At 33.7% G+C, this 16200-nt stretch overlaps 1 protein-coding gene and 1 pseudogene across 3 annotated transcripts in view; one reads left to right on the top strand and one right to left on the bottom strand.

The window, feature by feature from the left end:
- The window catches only part of GALNTL6 (polypeptide N-acetylgalactosaminyltransferase like 6), a 1245596-nt gene that overhangs the window by 332887 nt on the left and 896509 nt on the right, over positions 1-16200 (top strand). The gene's annotated exons all lie outside the window — the stretch shown is intronic.
- Positions 4401-4558, bottom strand: LOC123937675 (annotated as a pseudogene).

The raw sequence follows: 16200 nt of genomic DNA, 5'->3' as shown, positions 1-16200 counted from the left end.
GGACCATAAAACAGTAAGCTTGAAGTAAATATCTTAGAAAAATTTAAGATGAAGATGTGTTATTGAAGAAGTTTAAATACTAATAAGGTAGAGAATGATAGTGAGGAGTAAGAATGTCTTACAAAGAATGTTAATGCCCAATTAATTTCATTTTCTTTTTGTGGAAGATTTTCTGAATAGCAGATCAAATCTATATCAAAGAATGTACAGGATTTCAGCTAAGCCTCTAAGTTTTTAGATTTTACAAATAAATTGAATAGGAGATACGAATATATGTCAGTAACTATTAATTTATTGAAAAAGAGTTGACTGGGCCTACTTTTACTAAGTTGTATCCACCTAGAACAAATATACATGCTAACTTGCTACTGTAGTGTAACTGGTTCTTCCTTGAATTTTACATGGCTATTCCATGATTATATTATGATTTTATCATCATATAAAAGTAATTTTTAGGTGAGACAAGGCTGAGACAAAGAGCTAATGCATTGTACACTTACTTCAATATTAGATTTTCAAATGATCAAATCATCATCCAAAATTAAAAGGAGACAAATTAGTATCAAAGAACATATTGTCCTGTAATATTTTTTTAAATCCCACAACTTAAGGAAACTTGCCAAAACTACAGTCCATGTGTGAAAAGCTGGAGATTTTAATTAACTCTTATTATCCCAAGCCAACATTAAGACAAACATACAGTTGAGATATATCTCTAGACCATGAAAAGTAGCATCACCATTATTCTCTCCTACAATCAACACACGAGTAGAATATGTGTCTAGTGCTGACGACAGCACTCTGAGAGACATTAATTTATAAAGGTATAAAAATTAAAACAATTTAATTTTGGCAAAAAAGTAGAAAGATAGGTGAGTGCAATATTATCCAATGGCTAGAAAACAGACTAAGTTATATAAATGTTTCAGTATGTGATAAAGTAATTTCCAATGAGTGGAGAAATGATTGATTTAATCGGTAAGAAGTCTAGGGACAAGTGTTTAGAAACCTGATAAATAATTACCTCTGCTTGGATGCCTGGGTGGCTTACTTAGTTAAGTGTCCAACTCTTGATTTCATCCAGGTCATGATCTAAGGGTCCTGAGATCAATCCCTACCTTGCGCTCTGTGCTGGGCATGGAAGCTGTTAAGATTCTCCCTCTCCTTCTGTCCCTTCCCCTTCCCTCTCTCTCCCTCTCAAAAGAAAAAAAAAAAAAAATATATATATATACATACACACACATATATATGTATATATGTCTATTTATTTATTTTTATTATTTATAACATAATATTTATATATTATTATATATATACACACATATCTGCATGATACCTTATCCCAAATACACTATAGGTGTAATAAAGATTTAGATTATATAAAACAGTAAACATAAGATCACTAAGGAAAAAAATGGAATATTCTTAAGCTGGGGAGAAATTTCTGAGTGTAGCAGTTGGTACAGAAATGACAATTCCTGGGGCACCTGAGTGGCTCAGTCAGTTAAGCAGCTGCCTTCAGCTAAGGTCATGATCCCAGGAGCCTGGGATTGAGCCCTACATTGGGCTTCCTGCTCAGTGGAGAGATTGTTTCTACCACTCCCTCCTGGCTTGTGCTCACACTCTCTCTGTCAAATAAATTTAGAAAATTTAAAATAAAAGAAATGAAATGACAATTCGTTTTTACTTTAAAATATTACATAGTATAATTTTTAATCTAATACTGCAGTGTCCAGTATGGTACCACTGGCCACATATAGCTATTGAGCACTTGAAACCTGCCTGGTCCAGACTGAGAACTGTTTTAAGAGTAAATATGCACATTGGATTTTGAAGACAGTATAAAAAAGATAGTAAAATTTTAGTAATTTTTAAAAATTAATTATGATTTGAAATAATATTGAGTACATATTATATTACATACACAATTAATAGTAATTATGCCTTTCTACTATTTACTTTTTAAATATAGAACTAAAAAGCTTTAGATTGCATATATGGTCCATGTTGTGTTTCTGTTAGACAGCACTGATAAAAACATTTCTGATTTTATATTGATTCCTTTCACAGAAATTAAATGTTTGATTCCCCCGGGGATACAAATTAGAGATTTATATAAATGCCACACTTCCACATTTAGGGCAGAGTGGTGGGTGGGGAGGTTTCTTGAAATAGCCTTTTCTGGGGTGGAGTAAGGGGAATGTGAGATTTTTTTTTTTTCTTTTTCTGCTTATAAGGGACTTATTTTCCATATGGCCTCTTTCAGTATTTTTAAAAATTGTATTATTTTTTCCTTATAATTGGGAAAGTGAATCTATATGCATCTAGTGTTGGGAGTTGAGGTGATTTCAGTCTAAAAACATGCGCTGCAGTTCATGTCACTGCTGACATTTAAACTTCTAGATCATGGGGAAGAGAGGACAAAGCCATCATGCAGCGACTACCCTGGCAATGGTTTCTTTTCCATGTTAGAGACTTGTCTCTTCTCTTGGGATTCTCACAGCTGCTTTTGATGTGTTAGTGCCTCTCAGTGGGAACTCATGACCCGTGTTAAGCTAGCAAAGAGAACCTGTTACATAAGAGACATTTTTCAAATGGGACATTTCCAAAGCAGTCATCCTCTTGAGGATGTGCCTATAACAGGGGTTCCTCCTGGAGCTTCATTTTCTCTATCTAGGCAACTTTTCATGTATATATGAGATTTTTTTTTTCATGGTTGTTCATTCCATCAGTTTATTCTTTCCTAAAATATTATCTTAGGGTTTGCTGAATATTATTGGTATCCATCGTTAGAAGAGATCTTAAACTATATTTCTATCCTTGTAGTATTCCTCTGAAAGCTTGAGAATGGTAAGGACAGGGAGAAAAGTTAAAAATAAGATCTTGGGTCAACATATAAATATAGACAAATTTATTTTAAAAATATTTCCCAGTTACAATGCTGTTTTAAGTACTTTGTTTTTATTTATAATTATAATTATTACTTATTTTATTTTAATTCTACTCTAATTATCATACAGTGTTACATAGTTTCAGGCATACAATATAGTCATTCAACAATTATATGCATTACTCAGTACTCATCAATGATAAGTGTATTCTTTAACCCCCATTTCCTATTTCATCTGTCCTCTACCTGCCTCCCCTCTGGCAAACATCTGTTTGTTCGCTATAGTTAAGAGTATGTTTTTGGGAACCTGGGTGGCTCAGAGGGTTAAACCACTGCCTTCAGCCCAGGTCATGATCTCAGGGTCCTGAGATCGAGCCCCATATTGGGCTCTCTGCTAAGCAAGGAGCCTGCTTCCCCCTCTCTCTCTGCCTGCTGCTCTGCCTACCTGTGATCTCTCTCTCTCTCTCTGTCAAATAAATAAATAAATAAATCTTTAAAAAAAAGAGTATTTTTTTTTTTTGGCTTATCTCTTCTTTTCTTTGTTTTGTGTCTTAAATTCCACATATGAACTAAATAATATGGTATTGTCTTTTTCAGACAGACTTATTTCACTTAGCATTTTACCCTCTAACTTCATCCGTATTGTTGTTAATGGCAAGATTTCATTCTTTTTTATGGATGAGTAATTATCTTATCATTTATCTATCTATATCTATCTATGAATCTTCTTTATCTGTTCATCTATCAATGGACACTTGGTTTGCTTCTATAATTTGGCTCTTATAAATAATGCTGCAGTAAACATAGGGGTGCATATATCTTTTCAAATTTGTGTTTGCATATTCTTTGGGTAAATATCCAGTGATGGAATTACTGGATCATAAGTTAAGGCTATTTGTAATTTTTGAGGAGTCTCCATACTATTTTCCACAGAGGCTGCACCAGTTTGTATTCCCACCAACAGTGTACAAGGATTCCTCTTTCTTCACATCATCTCCAACACATGCTGTTTCTTATGATTTTGATTTTAGCCATTCTGACAGGTATGAGGTGATATCTCATTGTGGTTTTGATTTGCATTTCCCTGATGATGAGTGATGCTGAGCATCTTTTCATGGGTCTGTTGGTCATCTGTTTGTCTTCTTTGGAGAAATATCTGTTCATGTCTTCTGCCTATTTTTTAATTGGATTATTTGTTTTTGGGTATTGAATTGTACAAGTTCTTTATATTCTGGATACTAACCCTTTATCAGATATGTCATTTGCAAATATCTTCTCCCATTCAGTAAGTGTCTTTTATTTTTGTTGATTGTTTCCTTTGTTGTGAAGAAGCACAAATTTACTTTTTAACTGCAAAGTATGTTACAGTTTTGAATTCTTAATGAATTAAAAAAATTTAGAAAATATGACATTTTCTTCAAATTTTTTATTTATTGCTAAAAAACAAATAATCTTTTTAATTGAATAAAGAGAAACACATCCTGATATAATTTTAAAATAGTGTTTTAGTATTTTTTATATTAATCCAAGTATCACATAATTTAAAAGAGAGTTAAATTAATCTGGTTATTTTTCCAGAGGATTGTTTTGTGTTATTTTAATTTTAATTAGCAATAATCGCGCCTCGGATAAACCTCATTGGCTACGATACTGCCACTGCGCAAAGCTGTTATTTTAATTTTAAAAAGCATGTGACTATAACTTCTTTTTTTATTTTTTATTTTATTTCTTTTTTTTTAATTTTATTTATTTATTTGACAGAAAAAGAGAGAGATCACAAGTAGGCAGAGAGGAAGGTAGAGAGAGAGGAGGAAGGAGGCTCCCTGCTGAGCAGAGAGCCCCATGCGGGGCTCGATCCCAGGACCCTGAGATCATGACCTGAGCTGAAGGCAGAGGCTTAACCCACTGAGCCACCCAGGCACCCTATTTTTTATTTTATTTCTTTTTAATGAATATAACTTATTGTATCATTTATTTGTTCTACAGAAACTGTTTCTATTTTTTTTTAATTTTTCTTTTTAATTTCTTTTCAGCGTAACAGAATTCATTGTTTTTGCACCACACCCAGTGCTCCATGCAATACATGCCCTCTATAATACCCACCACCTGGCTCACCCAACCTCCCACCCCCCGCCCCTTCAAAACCCTCAGGTTGTTTTTCAGAGTCCATAGTCTCTCATGGTTCACCTCCCCTTCCAGAAATTGTTTCTATTAATGTGCTGCAATCAAACCAAACCAAACCAAACCATTGTTATAAATATAATAATAAAAGTTCAAGAATCAACTTTTAATTTTAAAGCAAACATCATAGAGCAAGATGCAATGTAATGAAATAACACAGCAATGTAGTCAAAACCCTTTCCTAGCCTCCATTCCTCATATGCTGGCAGGTATCTGAACTGCCATCTCTATTTCTCAACCATGTTTTTTCTTCCAGCTGAAGACTAATAGAAAATTAAATCAACAATATTATGCCCCAAAGTAATAGCATACTGTCTAAAGCTTTATTTTTATAGAGTCATTTTAGATTGTTTCCATTACATTCTTCTATTACTGATAATAAAAACAATGAAAGCTAGTATCCAGTGAGACCTTAGTATGTGTCAAGTACTATCATAAGAGCTATATATGTGGAAACTTAATCCTCATAAATAGCCTATAAAGTAGAACTATTCCTCTTCTTCTGTTAGAGAGGAGCCTAGTAAGGGGAAGAACTTCAGAACATCCAAGTTATTTTTATAATATACTTTATTTCAGACTGTCACTGATTTATTTTATAATTGTTGTTGTTTATTTTGACAATTTCCCAGAATAATTCCTGAATGTAATTAATGTAGATTTTTTACTTCAAAAGTTATATTCTGAGGGGCACCTGGGTGGCTCAGTGGGTTAAAGCCTCTGCCTTCGGCTCAGGTCATGATCCCAGGATCCTGGGATCGAGCCCCGCATCGGGCTCTCTGCTCAGCGGGGAGCCTGCTTCTCCCTCTCTCTCTGCCTGCCTCTCTGCCTACTTGTGATCTCTGTCTGTCAAATAAATAAATATATATTATATATATTATTTATATATATATTATATATATTATATTTATATTTTAAAAGATTTTAAAAAAATCTTTAAAAAAATTATATTCTGAAAAAATTCAAGTGTCCATTAACAGGAGAATGGAAAAACAAATTGCAACATAGCCATGCCTAGAATATTACTTAGCAATAAAAAGACACAAAGTAAATGCATTAACATGAATGAATCTCACTTTGGCTGAGCAAAAGAAACCACATACAGAAAAGACTATATCGTATCCTTCCTTAAGAAAGAAAATCTTAAGACAGACAAAATTCTTCTAAAATAAAAAAAAAAAAAGGTATGTGTCAGAACTGTGGTTTCCTCTGGAGGATTGAGGTGAGGAATAGTGGAAGTTGACTAGAATGGAATATGAGAACATTCTGGTGAGAAGGAACTGTTTGATGTCATAATAGGGGTATGGATTATCTGGGTGTACCCACTTGTCAAAATGGTAAGGCTAAATTTTGTGCATTAAAATGTGTAGGATTTTTTTTAACCTAAAGAAAAAGAACTATAGATAGAATAATTATAGCAGTAATTGTGGATGGAGGTATGTAGGTGATAAATCAAATTGAGAATGTTGATAGTGGTTGAGGTTGAGTGATATATACATGGCGGTTCATTTTACTATTCCAATTAATTTACAATACAATTGAACATTTTCATAATATAAAGCTTAAAAATATGCTTCTCAAAGTGCTTTCCCTAAGACTTTAAGATATTGCTATCAAGACTTTGATAAAATGAGAATAAGTCTTTATAATAATCACAAATGTAAAGGCCTATTAGATTAGTATAGGAAATACAGGAAGAAAATTAAAACTAAGATGAAAGTAGCTTCAGAAAATATTTTAAGAGAGGTGAAGGTGGTAGAGGAGTTATGTTCCTTGACCGTAAATTACCATTAAGCAGTGATTATTTTTGTTTTTGTTTTTTGTGAACTGAGCTTACTTCTGAAATGAGAAACAGACAATGTTTTTAGCTTTACTCCAAACTTTTTGACTTTTAATGAGTGGCAATTTCCTGTGTATGTGAGATACATAGATAAAACTTTTTTTTTTTTATAATGATCCCATCAAACCTCCTATTTACAATGAAGTTATTTCCATGGTAGGTACATGACCCTAATAAAAATTGTGTTATGAAAGCACAGTATGGGTTGTGTAAATAGTATGTGAATATTGATTTCAGTATTAAACTATTGTATTTCTTGAAAACGCTTGAGAAAATGTAATTTGCAGTGTATTCATAAAAGGGCTTAAATAATATGTGGGGTCATTTTTTTGTGCGTTTGTGACTCATGTCAGTTTAAAGCTATAAAATCTGTATTTTTCTCCATTAAAAAGATTTATCTCATTCTAACATTGCATTTCAGATTTATTTCAGTGCACTAATCATAGTAACAGAAATGTAATTTTATTTTAACACACTTTGGAAAACTAAATGGACTCATTATTTGGTTATTATCAAGTTCTAATTCTGAATTCCACTGGGTTTTGTAGAATGTGCTCCAGTACATTCAGAAATTCAGGAGAAAGGGACATATTTAGAAACAAGTAATTAGGTAATGTGCTAGTTATTTTATAACCATTTTTTTGGCCACTTGTCACAACATCCTGAAAAACCACAGAATTATTCACTTAGCACCCAACTTTAGACTGTGGTAATCTAGCCAGAGGTCTAAAAGTTTTTGCTGTCAAGGTCAGAGAATAAATATTTGCAGATCATAATGTCTCTGTTGCATCTACTCAACTCTGTCATTGCAACAAAAGCACTCATATATGACACATAAATGAAAGGACATGGATGTATTCTAGTAAAACTTCATTTACTAAATCAACCTTTAGACTACAGTTTGCCAACTTCTGCTCTGGATTAGTACTTCTCAAACTTTAGTGTGCATAGGAGTATCCTATAGAGATTTCAATTCAGTATGTCAAGGGTAAACCCCAAGAATTTGAGTTTTGAACTGATTGTCTATCTAAATTTAGATATTTAGTTATTTAGAGTGAAAAATTCTTCATCTCAATTTCTATAGCTGTAAAAAGAACTCAAGGGTATCTTCCCTACCAGCTTTGCACACCTGTAATGAAGAGGAAGGAGAATAATGTATGTGAAGTTTAATATATTAATATATGGTATACATGGTCAGAAATAGGCATTATGAAGACATTTTGATAAGGGTTTCTGCTTGCCTATTGATCTAGTTTTTCCCAATTTTAGACATTAGAATCTTAATTATAAAAGTTAGAATAGGACCATAGTAGGTTCTACTTTAGATACCCTTATTCCATAATTTTCAAAAGTATTTTAGAGTGTTTTAATTTCCTGTTACTGCTGAAACAAACTACTCTAAACTTAGTAGCTTCAAACAATACGAGTTTATTGTCTTACAGACAATAAGTCAGAAGTCTGAAGTTTGAAGTGAGTTTTCTGGGATTAAAGCCAAGGTGTCTTTAGGACTGGTTCCTTGTAGAGACTCTAGGAAAGAATCTCTTACTTGCCTTTTTCTGAATGTAGAGGCTGAATCACGGTCCCATATTACATCATTTTTTATCTTTCTTGCATTCACCTTTCTCTTAGAACTCTTATAATTACATTGGGCCCAACTAGATAATCCAGGACCATTTCCTCAACTCAAGATCCCCCCCCCTTTTTTTTTTAAACCAGATCCAAGATTCGTTCTTTATGCACCACACCCAGTGCTACATGCAGTACATGGCCTCCTTAATACCAACCACCTGGCTCACCCATCCTCCCACTCCCCTCCCTTCCAAAACCCTCAGTTTTTTTCTCAGTCTCTCATGGTTCATCTTCCCCTCTGATTTTCCCCAATTCACTTTTCCTTTCCTTCTTCTAATATCCTCCGTGTTATTCCTTATGTTCCACAAGTAAGTGAAACCATATAATAATTGACTCTCTCTGCTTGACTTATTTCTCTCAGCATAATCTCCTCCAGTCCCATCCATGTTGATACAAAAGTTGGGTATTCATCCTTTCTGATGGAGGCATAATATTCCATTGTATATAGGGACCATATCTTCTTTATCCATTTGTCTGTTGAAGGGCATCTTGGCTCTTTCCAGAGTTTGGTGACTGTGGCCATTGCTGCTATGAACATTGGGGTACAGATGGCCCTTCTTTTCACCACATCTGTATATTTGGTGTAAATACCCAGTAGTGCAATTGCAGGGTCATAGGGTAGCTCTATTTTTAATTTATTAAGTAATCTCCACACTGTTTTTCAAAGTGGCTGCACCAACTTGCATCCCCACCAGCAGTGTAAGAAGGTTCCCCTTTCTCCACATCCTCTCCAACACTTGTTGGTTCCTGTCTTGTTAATTTTGGCCATTCTAACTGGTATAAGGTGCTATCTCAGTGTGGTTTTGATTTGAGTCTCCCTGATGGCTAATGATGGTGAACCTTTTTTCATATGCCTGTTAGCCATTTGTATGTCTTCTTTGGAGAAGTGTCTGTTCATGTCTTCTGCCCAATTTTTGACATGATTATTTGTTTTTTTGAGTATTGAGTTTGAAGAGTTCTTTATAGATCTTGAATATCAGCCCTTTGTCTGTAGTGTCATTTGTGAGTATCTTCTTCCATTCCATGGGTTGCCTCCTTGTTTTGTTTACTTTTTCCTTTGCTGTGCAGAAGTTTTTAATCTTGATGAAGTCCCAAAAGTTCATTTTCGTTTTTGTTTCCTTTGCCTTTGGAGACATATCTTGAAAGAAGTTGCTGTGGCAGATGTTGAAGAGGTTATGTCCTATGTTCTCCTCTAGGATTTTTGTAGATTCCTGCCTCATGTTGCCAACTCAATATCCTTAACTTGATCGCATCTGTTAAGTCCTTTATACCATGTAAAATAGCATATTCACAGGTTCTTGGGACTAGGACATAAACAGTTTGAAAGCCATTATTCAGCCTAACAAATAAGGGTAACAGAGTGTCATTTGAGTTTCCAGTAGAGACAGATTGAATAAGAAATAGGGCACAGAATCCCTATATCCTCTTTGCCAGAGTTACTATCTTTTAGGATCCGTTAACAAAGGAAGCTGAGAGGCTTTACTCAAGCCTGAACAAATAGTACCTTGGTGAGATAAGCCTAGGCTAAATTGGAGAGTCCTTTGCTTCAACTATAGGCATACTAAAGTTGTCTGTCACAACATGGGCCAATGAACATTTTAACACTTTTTCCCATAAGTTGACATTGCACATCCGCTCTCTGTATTTCAGTACTCTGATTAGGAAGGAAGATGGGTTTTAGACAAAGAACTCCAAGGTATAGTGGGAGAAATTCTAAGCTTCTCTCTACACTTTTAGTAGTTTGACCCTTAGTTCAATCCTAATGTTTCTAGAGAGAAAAGATTTCCCCATGTGGAATTGCTCTGGGTCTGTCTGAATATGTCAGCCCTTAGGAGGAAAAGAAGGAGCATCAAAAGCTTCAAAAAGATGAGATGGAGACTAAAATAAAATGTTCATAGTATTTGGTCTAAAAAATATCCTGTTCTTGACTTCTCCATATCAAGGGATCCTTCTCTTTAGGGACCATAATAGCTTAAGTCTAATTAAGAGACAGAAACTACCACAGTTATTGAATAAAATAATTTAACATTAAAAAATGTTATCTATGTATGAAAGAATTGAGGGAAAACAAAAAGAGAACACTAAGATATCATGAAGGTAGAAACTTCAGAAAGCAGCTATAATCCCTAGTGGTAGTAGAACAAAGAGGAGAGGGTTAATTACTACAACTCAGAAGCTTGACAGAAGGGTCCTGTGGAGCTAGGACTCAGCTCTGAAAAGGCAGTGATGTTGTCTCCTAGCTCAGAGAAAAAAATGTGGGCATAAGAACTCACACCTCTGGCAGAGGAAAGCTTACTTCTCCGGGTGGGTACTACTAAGGGGACATGAAAAGGCTGAAAAAATTGCAAACTCAAATCAACTGCTTCTACTGGAACAAGCTGCTTTTTGACAGAGTAAAACAGAATTAGTTACTAGGAACAGACACTGAAAAAAGAACAGGATGCAAAAATCAAAAATAGTAGGCAAGAAGGAAAGAGCAGACTTTTCTTCCTTCTCTAGCTTTCAGTCTCCCTCTAAGTTCCCCTCTTGGCAGAGCCAAACAAGAAGTCAGTTGGCAAAGGAAAGAAGTCCTTTGTAGAGTTCCAGCTATGACATTACAAAGATAGGTCTTAGAGTTCCTTAAATGCGAAGCCAGAATTGTGACATCATTGAGTTACTATCCTTAATAAGCTATATTTTCAGTGAAAGGATGGGCTCTGAAAAAAAAAAAAAAACACCTTACTAGTAAAGTGAATCAACAAAGAAGATTTCGTTTTGTTTGTTTTTTGTACTCAATTCTGGGAGGGACAGAAAAATAAAATCATCTTTCCTGAGTATCCATAACCACAGATTTCGCACTCCCACATAACTCTGGGGTTCAAATTTGAATTTGAAAAAGATCCAACTACTCCAACTTAAAAAAAAAAAAAAAAGATTCAACCAACCTAGAAGCTAAAAAAAAAAAAAATTAAATGAAAATTGGTTCTTGGAGAGATTAACATAAACAAATATAAAATGAATATGGAGAAAATTGACAATAGCATCAAATGTATTCTTTTCAAATAAAGTCATTCTTATAATGAACTCAATATAATAAAATTATGTGAGAAAATAACTCAGCATGGAATAAAATCAGCAGAAATATGTAGCAGAAAGGAACCTCGAGATTTTCAGGTAATATAATGTTCTGACATAGATTGTAAAATAAATATTTATTTATGTTATAGACTTAGAAGCAAAAAATCACATATATCAGTTAGATCTGAGACAGAATTAAACATTTAAAAAATTTAAAAATGCAATTAAAAACTAAAAACCAACCAATGTTTTGAACAATCATTAAGAATTTGCTGAAGATGGAATTAGTGAATTGGAAAATACATTTGAAGATGTTACTTTTAAGTTTAGTCAGATTAAAAGATGGGAAATATAAAAGTGATATTAAAGAATAAACATTGTAGGGGCAGCTGGGTGGCTGAGTTATTTGGGCATCTGCCTTCAGCTCAGGTCGTTATCCTGGGATCCTGGGATCTGGCTCACGTCAGGCTGCCTGATCAGCAAGGAGTTTACTTTTCCCTCCCACACCATACTTGTGTACTCTCTCTCTTGTTCTCTCTCTCTCTCAAATAAATAGATAAAATCTTTAAAAAGAAAGAGTGAGAGAGAGAGGAAGGAAGGTAGGAGGGAGGGAGGAAGGAAGTAACGAAGGAAGGAAAAAAGGAAGGAAGGAAAAACATTGTATAATCCAATATACATTTAATATATTTCTCATAAGGAGAGAATAGTGAGAATTTGGGCAAGCTATATTTGAAGTGGTAATGGCTGACAATAAATGATATTGATATTCAAGTTCACAATGTGTCTTGAGTTTAAAAAGCAATGCTAAGGGGCGCCTGGGTGGCTCAGTGGGTTAAAGCCTCTGCCTTCGGCTCAGGTCATGATCCCAGGGTCCTGGGATCGAGCCCTGCATTGGGCTCTCTGCTCTGCTGGGAGCCTGCTTCCTCCTCTCTCTCTCTCTGCCTGCCTCTCTGCCTACTTGTGATCTCTTTCTGTCAAATAAATAAATAAAATTAAAAAAAAAAAAAAGCAATGCTAATATCTGCATTTAGTACATTTTGTGGAAGAGAACCCCCGAAAAACATCAACTAAAAAGCATACTGCCAAACACTGATATAAACTAATATTTCAAATATGATTTATACATATGGAATCCTTGCATCTATCATTTAATTTTATATCATTATCTTATTCCATGATTTACACTAAGAATGATTTCTTAGTTTTCAAGTTAATCTTTAGGAAAGTAACTAAAAATGCTTATCGTCTTTCATAATAGTTTCACTTACAACATTTATACCTGAAAATAATTGAAATGTAAAATATATAAACTACCTTAAAAGTTAACATACAAAATTAACAAGCTGCTTTTGAGCCTGGAATGGGCAATAAAAATATAAATTGTGCTATATCTTTTCAGAAAATGTGGTTTAAAAAATACACTTAATCACATACCATTATGAACATCAAAATCACTGCCAGTTTATATGAGAGAAATGTGAAATAAATATAAAAATATGAAATAAATGCATTTAAATTTCATTGTCTAAAACAAATAATTCTCGAATACAAAGATAATATAATTAGATTTAGGAAACTATTCAAGACTGAACATACCTGAGTGACTCAATTGGTTAAGCATCTGCCTTCAGCTTAGGTCATGATCCAGGGTCCTAGAATTGAGACTCACATTGGGCTCCCTGCTCAGAGGGCATTCTGCATCTCTGTCTCCCTTTGCACTGCCCCCCTACCCCGCTCATGCTTGCTCTCTCTCTTTCAAATAAATAAATCTTAAAAAATAATAATTTTTAAAAAAGACTTTGAAAAGTAGATATTCATACTGGGGTACTTTATTTTGTATTTGGCATAAAAATAGCATATGTGAAAATTCTGATACTGTATCTATGTAGCTATGTACTATCTACCCTCTTTTATGGCTATGATTTATTTAATGTTTTAAGTTGAAATTCTACTACTTATTTTTCTTGAGATCTTGGAAATAAGTACATTTTTTATTTGTTGAGTCTATCAAATGTTCTGTTTTACTAAAGAAACAAATTTTTAAAATAGTCTAAATGTTTGCTAAAGAAGATTTAATTTTAAGAAAAAAGGCCTATGTACTTTGGCATCATATTAAAACAAACAGGAATCTCTTTCTTTGGGTAAAGAATTTTGTCTAATATAATAAAAGATTCAACTGATTGACAAGAAAATGAAGAGTCCACTTAAAATAGAAGAACTAGTATTTACTTATGGTTCTGTTTTATTCAGATAGGTCCCTTCTCCTCATTCTGACACCTTTCCTAATATATTTTTGTATTATAGCAATTTTTTTAGAACATTGCACTGTGTTTTTAAGTTATTTTAATTTCAGAGTAAGGGTAGGTGAACATTTTATTCAAGTTTGAGATAAATTGATCAAAATAAATTTTACAGAGGCTTGATATTCCAATTCCTCTTATTCTTGTTATTGAATAGTACACCCACATTCATGGTTTCAACTATTCTATTTACAGTCCTTTCATATTTGACTTTACTTCTCACCAAGCCTCCAGAACCACAGCCCAAAGAAACTGTTAGAACTCATATCAGTTTCACTTTTGGAGATCTGCTTCTTCTCCATAGCACCAATTCAACTAGATCTTTCCTTGTATACTTCTTAGAGTCAAGCCTGACCCAGCATCTGGCACATAGTAGGCACTTGGTAAATACAAATATTTTCTTATTCCAGGAATCCTTCAGTGACCAATGTCACATCTCTTAGTCTCTCTCTTTCTTTTTTTACAGTTAATTTTATTACCACCAACACAAAACAACTCTTGGAGAAATAATGAACTTTATTATTTTTTATATGTCACTCAGCAAACTTGCCCCAAAGAATATATTCTATAATTAGTAGGATAATATGATATATTTAGGTCATTTTTTTAAAAAATTACTTAAATCACATTGTCTTTTATTGACTTGCATGCCTTTAGTTACCCCATTTCATTAAACACAGCTGATCCATTAGTCTAATCAATTCCCTATCAAATCCCATTAAATAAGCAACTCATCTGGGAATTAAGTCCATATACACCATGGTATACATGAAAAGGTGCTCAGCATTACTCAATGACTAATCATTAGGGAAATGCAAATCAAAAACACAATGAAATACAACTTCATACCTGTTAGAATGGTTACTATAAAAAAAGTCAGGAGATAAGTGTTGTTCAGGAGAAATGTGGAGAAAAGGGAACCTTTGTATAATGTTGATGACAATGTTAAAATGCTTTAGCCACTGTAGAAGACAATATTGAGTTTCCTGAAAAAATTAAACATAGAACTACCATATGATCTAGCTATCTTACTTCTGGATGCATGTACATATATAAACAATATCTCAAAGAGATATTTACACACCTGTGTTCATTGCAGCATTATTCATGATAGCGAAGATATGGAAAAAATTTAAGTTTCCATCAGTAGATGAATGGATAAAGAAGGTATGCTTTTATATACAATGGAATATTATTCAGCAATGGTAAGGAAGGAAATCCTACCATTTGTGACAGTATGGGTAGACCTCAAGGGCTTTATGCTAGGTGAAATAAGTCAGAGAAAGACAAATACTCTATGACATTTGCATGTGGAATCTAAAAACACTGAATTCATACAAAGTAGAAGGATGGTTATTGGGAGTTTGCAGGGTGAAAAAAATGAGGAAATACTGGTTAAAGAGTACACTTTCAATTATAAGCTAATTATGTCCTAGTATAAATGTATAGCATAATGATTATAGTGTACTATGTTAGATATTTGAAAGTTGCTGAAAGAGTACATCTCAAATGTCCTTACTACAAAAAGGAAATGGTAATTATGTGATATGGAGAGGTGTTAGTTAATGCTATGGTAGAAATCATTTTGCAATATATAAGTGTATCTAATGAACATGCTGTATGTCTTAAGCTTACATGATACTATATGTCAATAATATCTCAAAAAAGGTGGAAAAAGAAAGACCATTGTGTATCCCCCCTTTTTAGAAAGCATCTTTCTTTTTAAAAAACTTATTTTATTTAAATTCAATTAGTTAACATATTGTGTATCATTAGTTTCAGATGTAAAATTCAGTTATTCATCCATTGCATATAATACTCAGTGTTCCCTTTATTTGCACTATCCCTCACTAAGTCAAGACAGGTCTCTTCATCCTTCTTTGTGATCTTAATTCTCTGCTTTATTCATACTAGGATACCCTGTCCATTGCTTACTTCCCTTCAAAGTTTTCCTTACTGTGAGAGTTCACAAGTTGCCTTTAGTTTTACCACAGAACCTTGGGTTTCATCTATGTAGCATCGAGTTTATATTTAGTCATAGATTCTTTTATTTCTTTTTACCATGTTGTCTTCCAGAAGAAATGTTAAATGCCCTGGGAGGAGAAATCGTACATCCTGATACCTCTCAAGAGCACTATGGCACTGTCCATTGTGCACACAAGAAACTCTGTCTTATGTTTCTTTTAATCCAGATCAACCATATAAAATCAACATCAGATATAATGACTCACCTAGATAAGTATGGTTTATCTCATGGCAAAGAATCAGTGGGATAGCTATCCTATTTGTAAAGCAGACATCTTATA

This window comes from Meles meles, chromosome 2 (genome assembly GCF_922984935.1).
Source record: "Meles meles chromosome 2, mMelMel3.1 paternal haplotype, whole genome shotgun sequence".
NCBI lineage: Eukaryota > Metazoa > Chordata > Mammalia > Carnivora > Mustelidae > Meles > Meles meles.
Note: the sequence above shows the minus strand (reverse complement) of the source record. Positions and strands in the feature narration are given on the sequence as shown.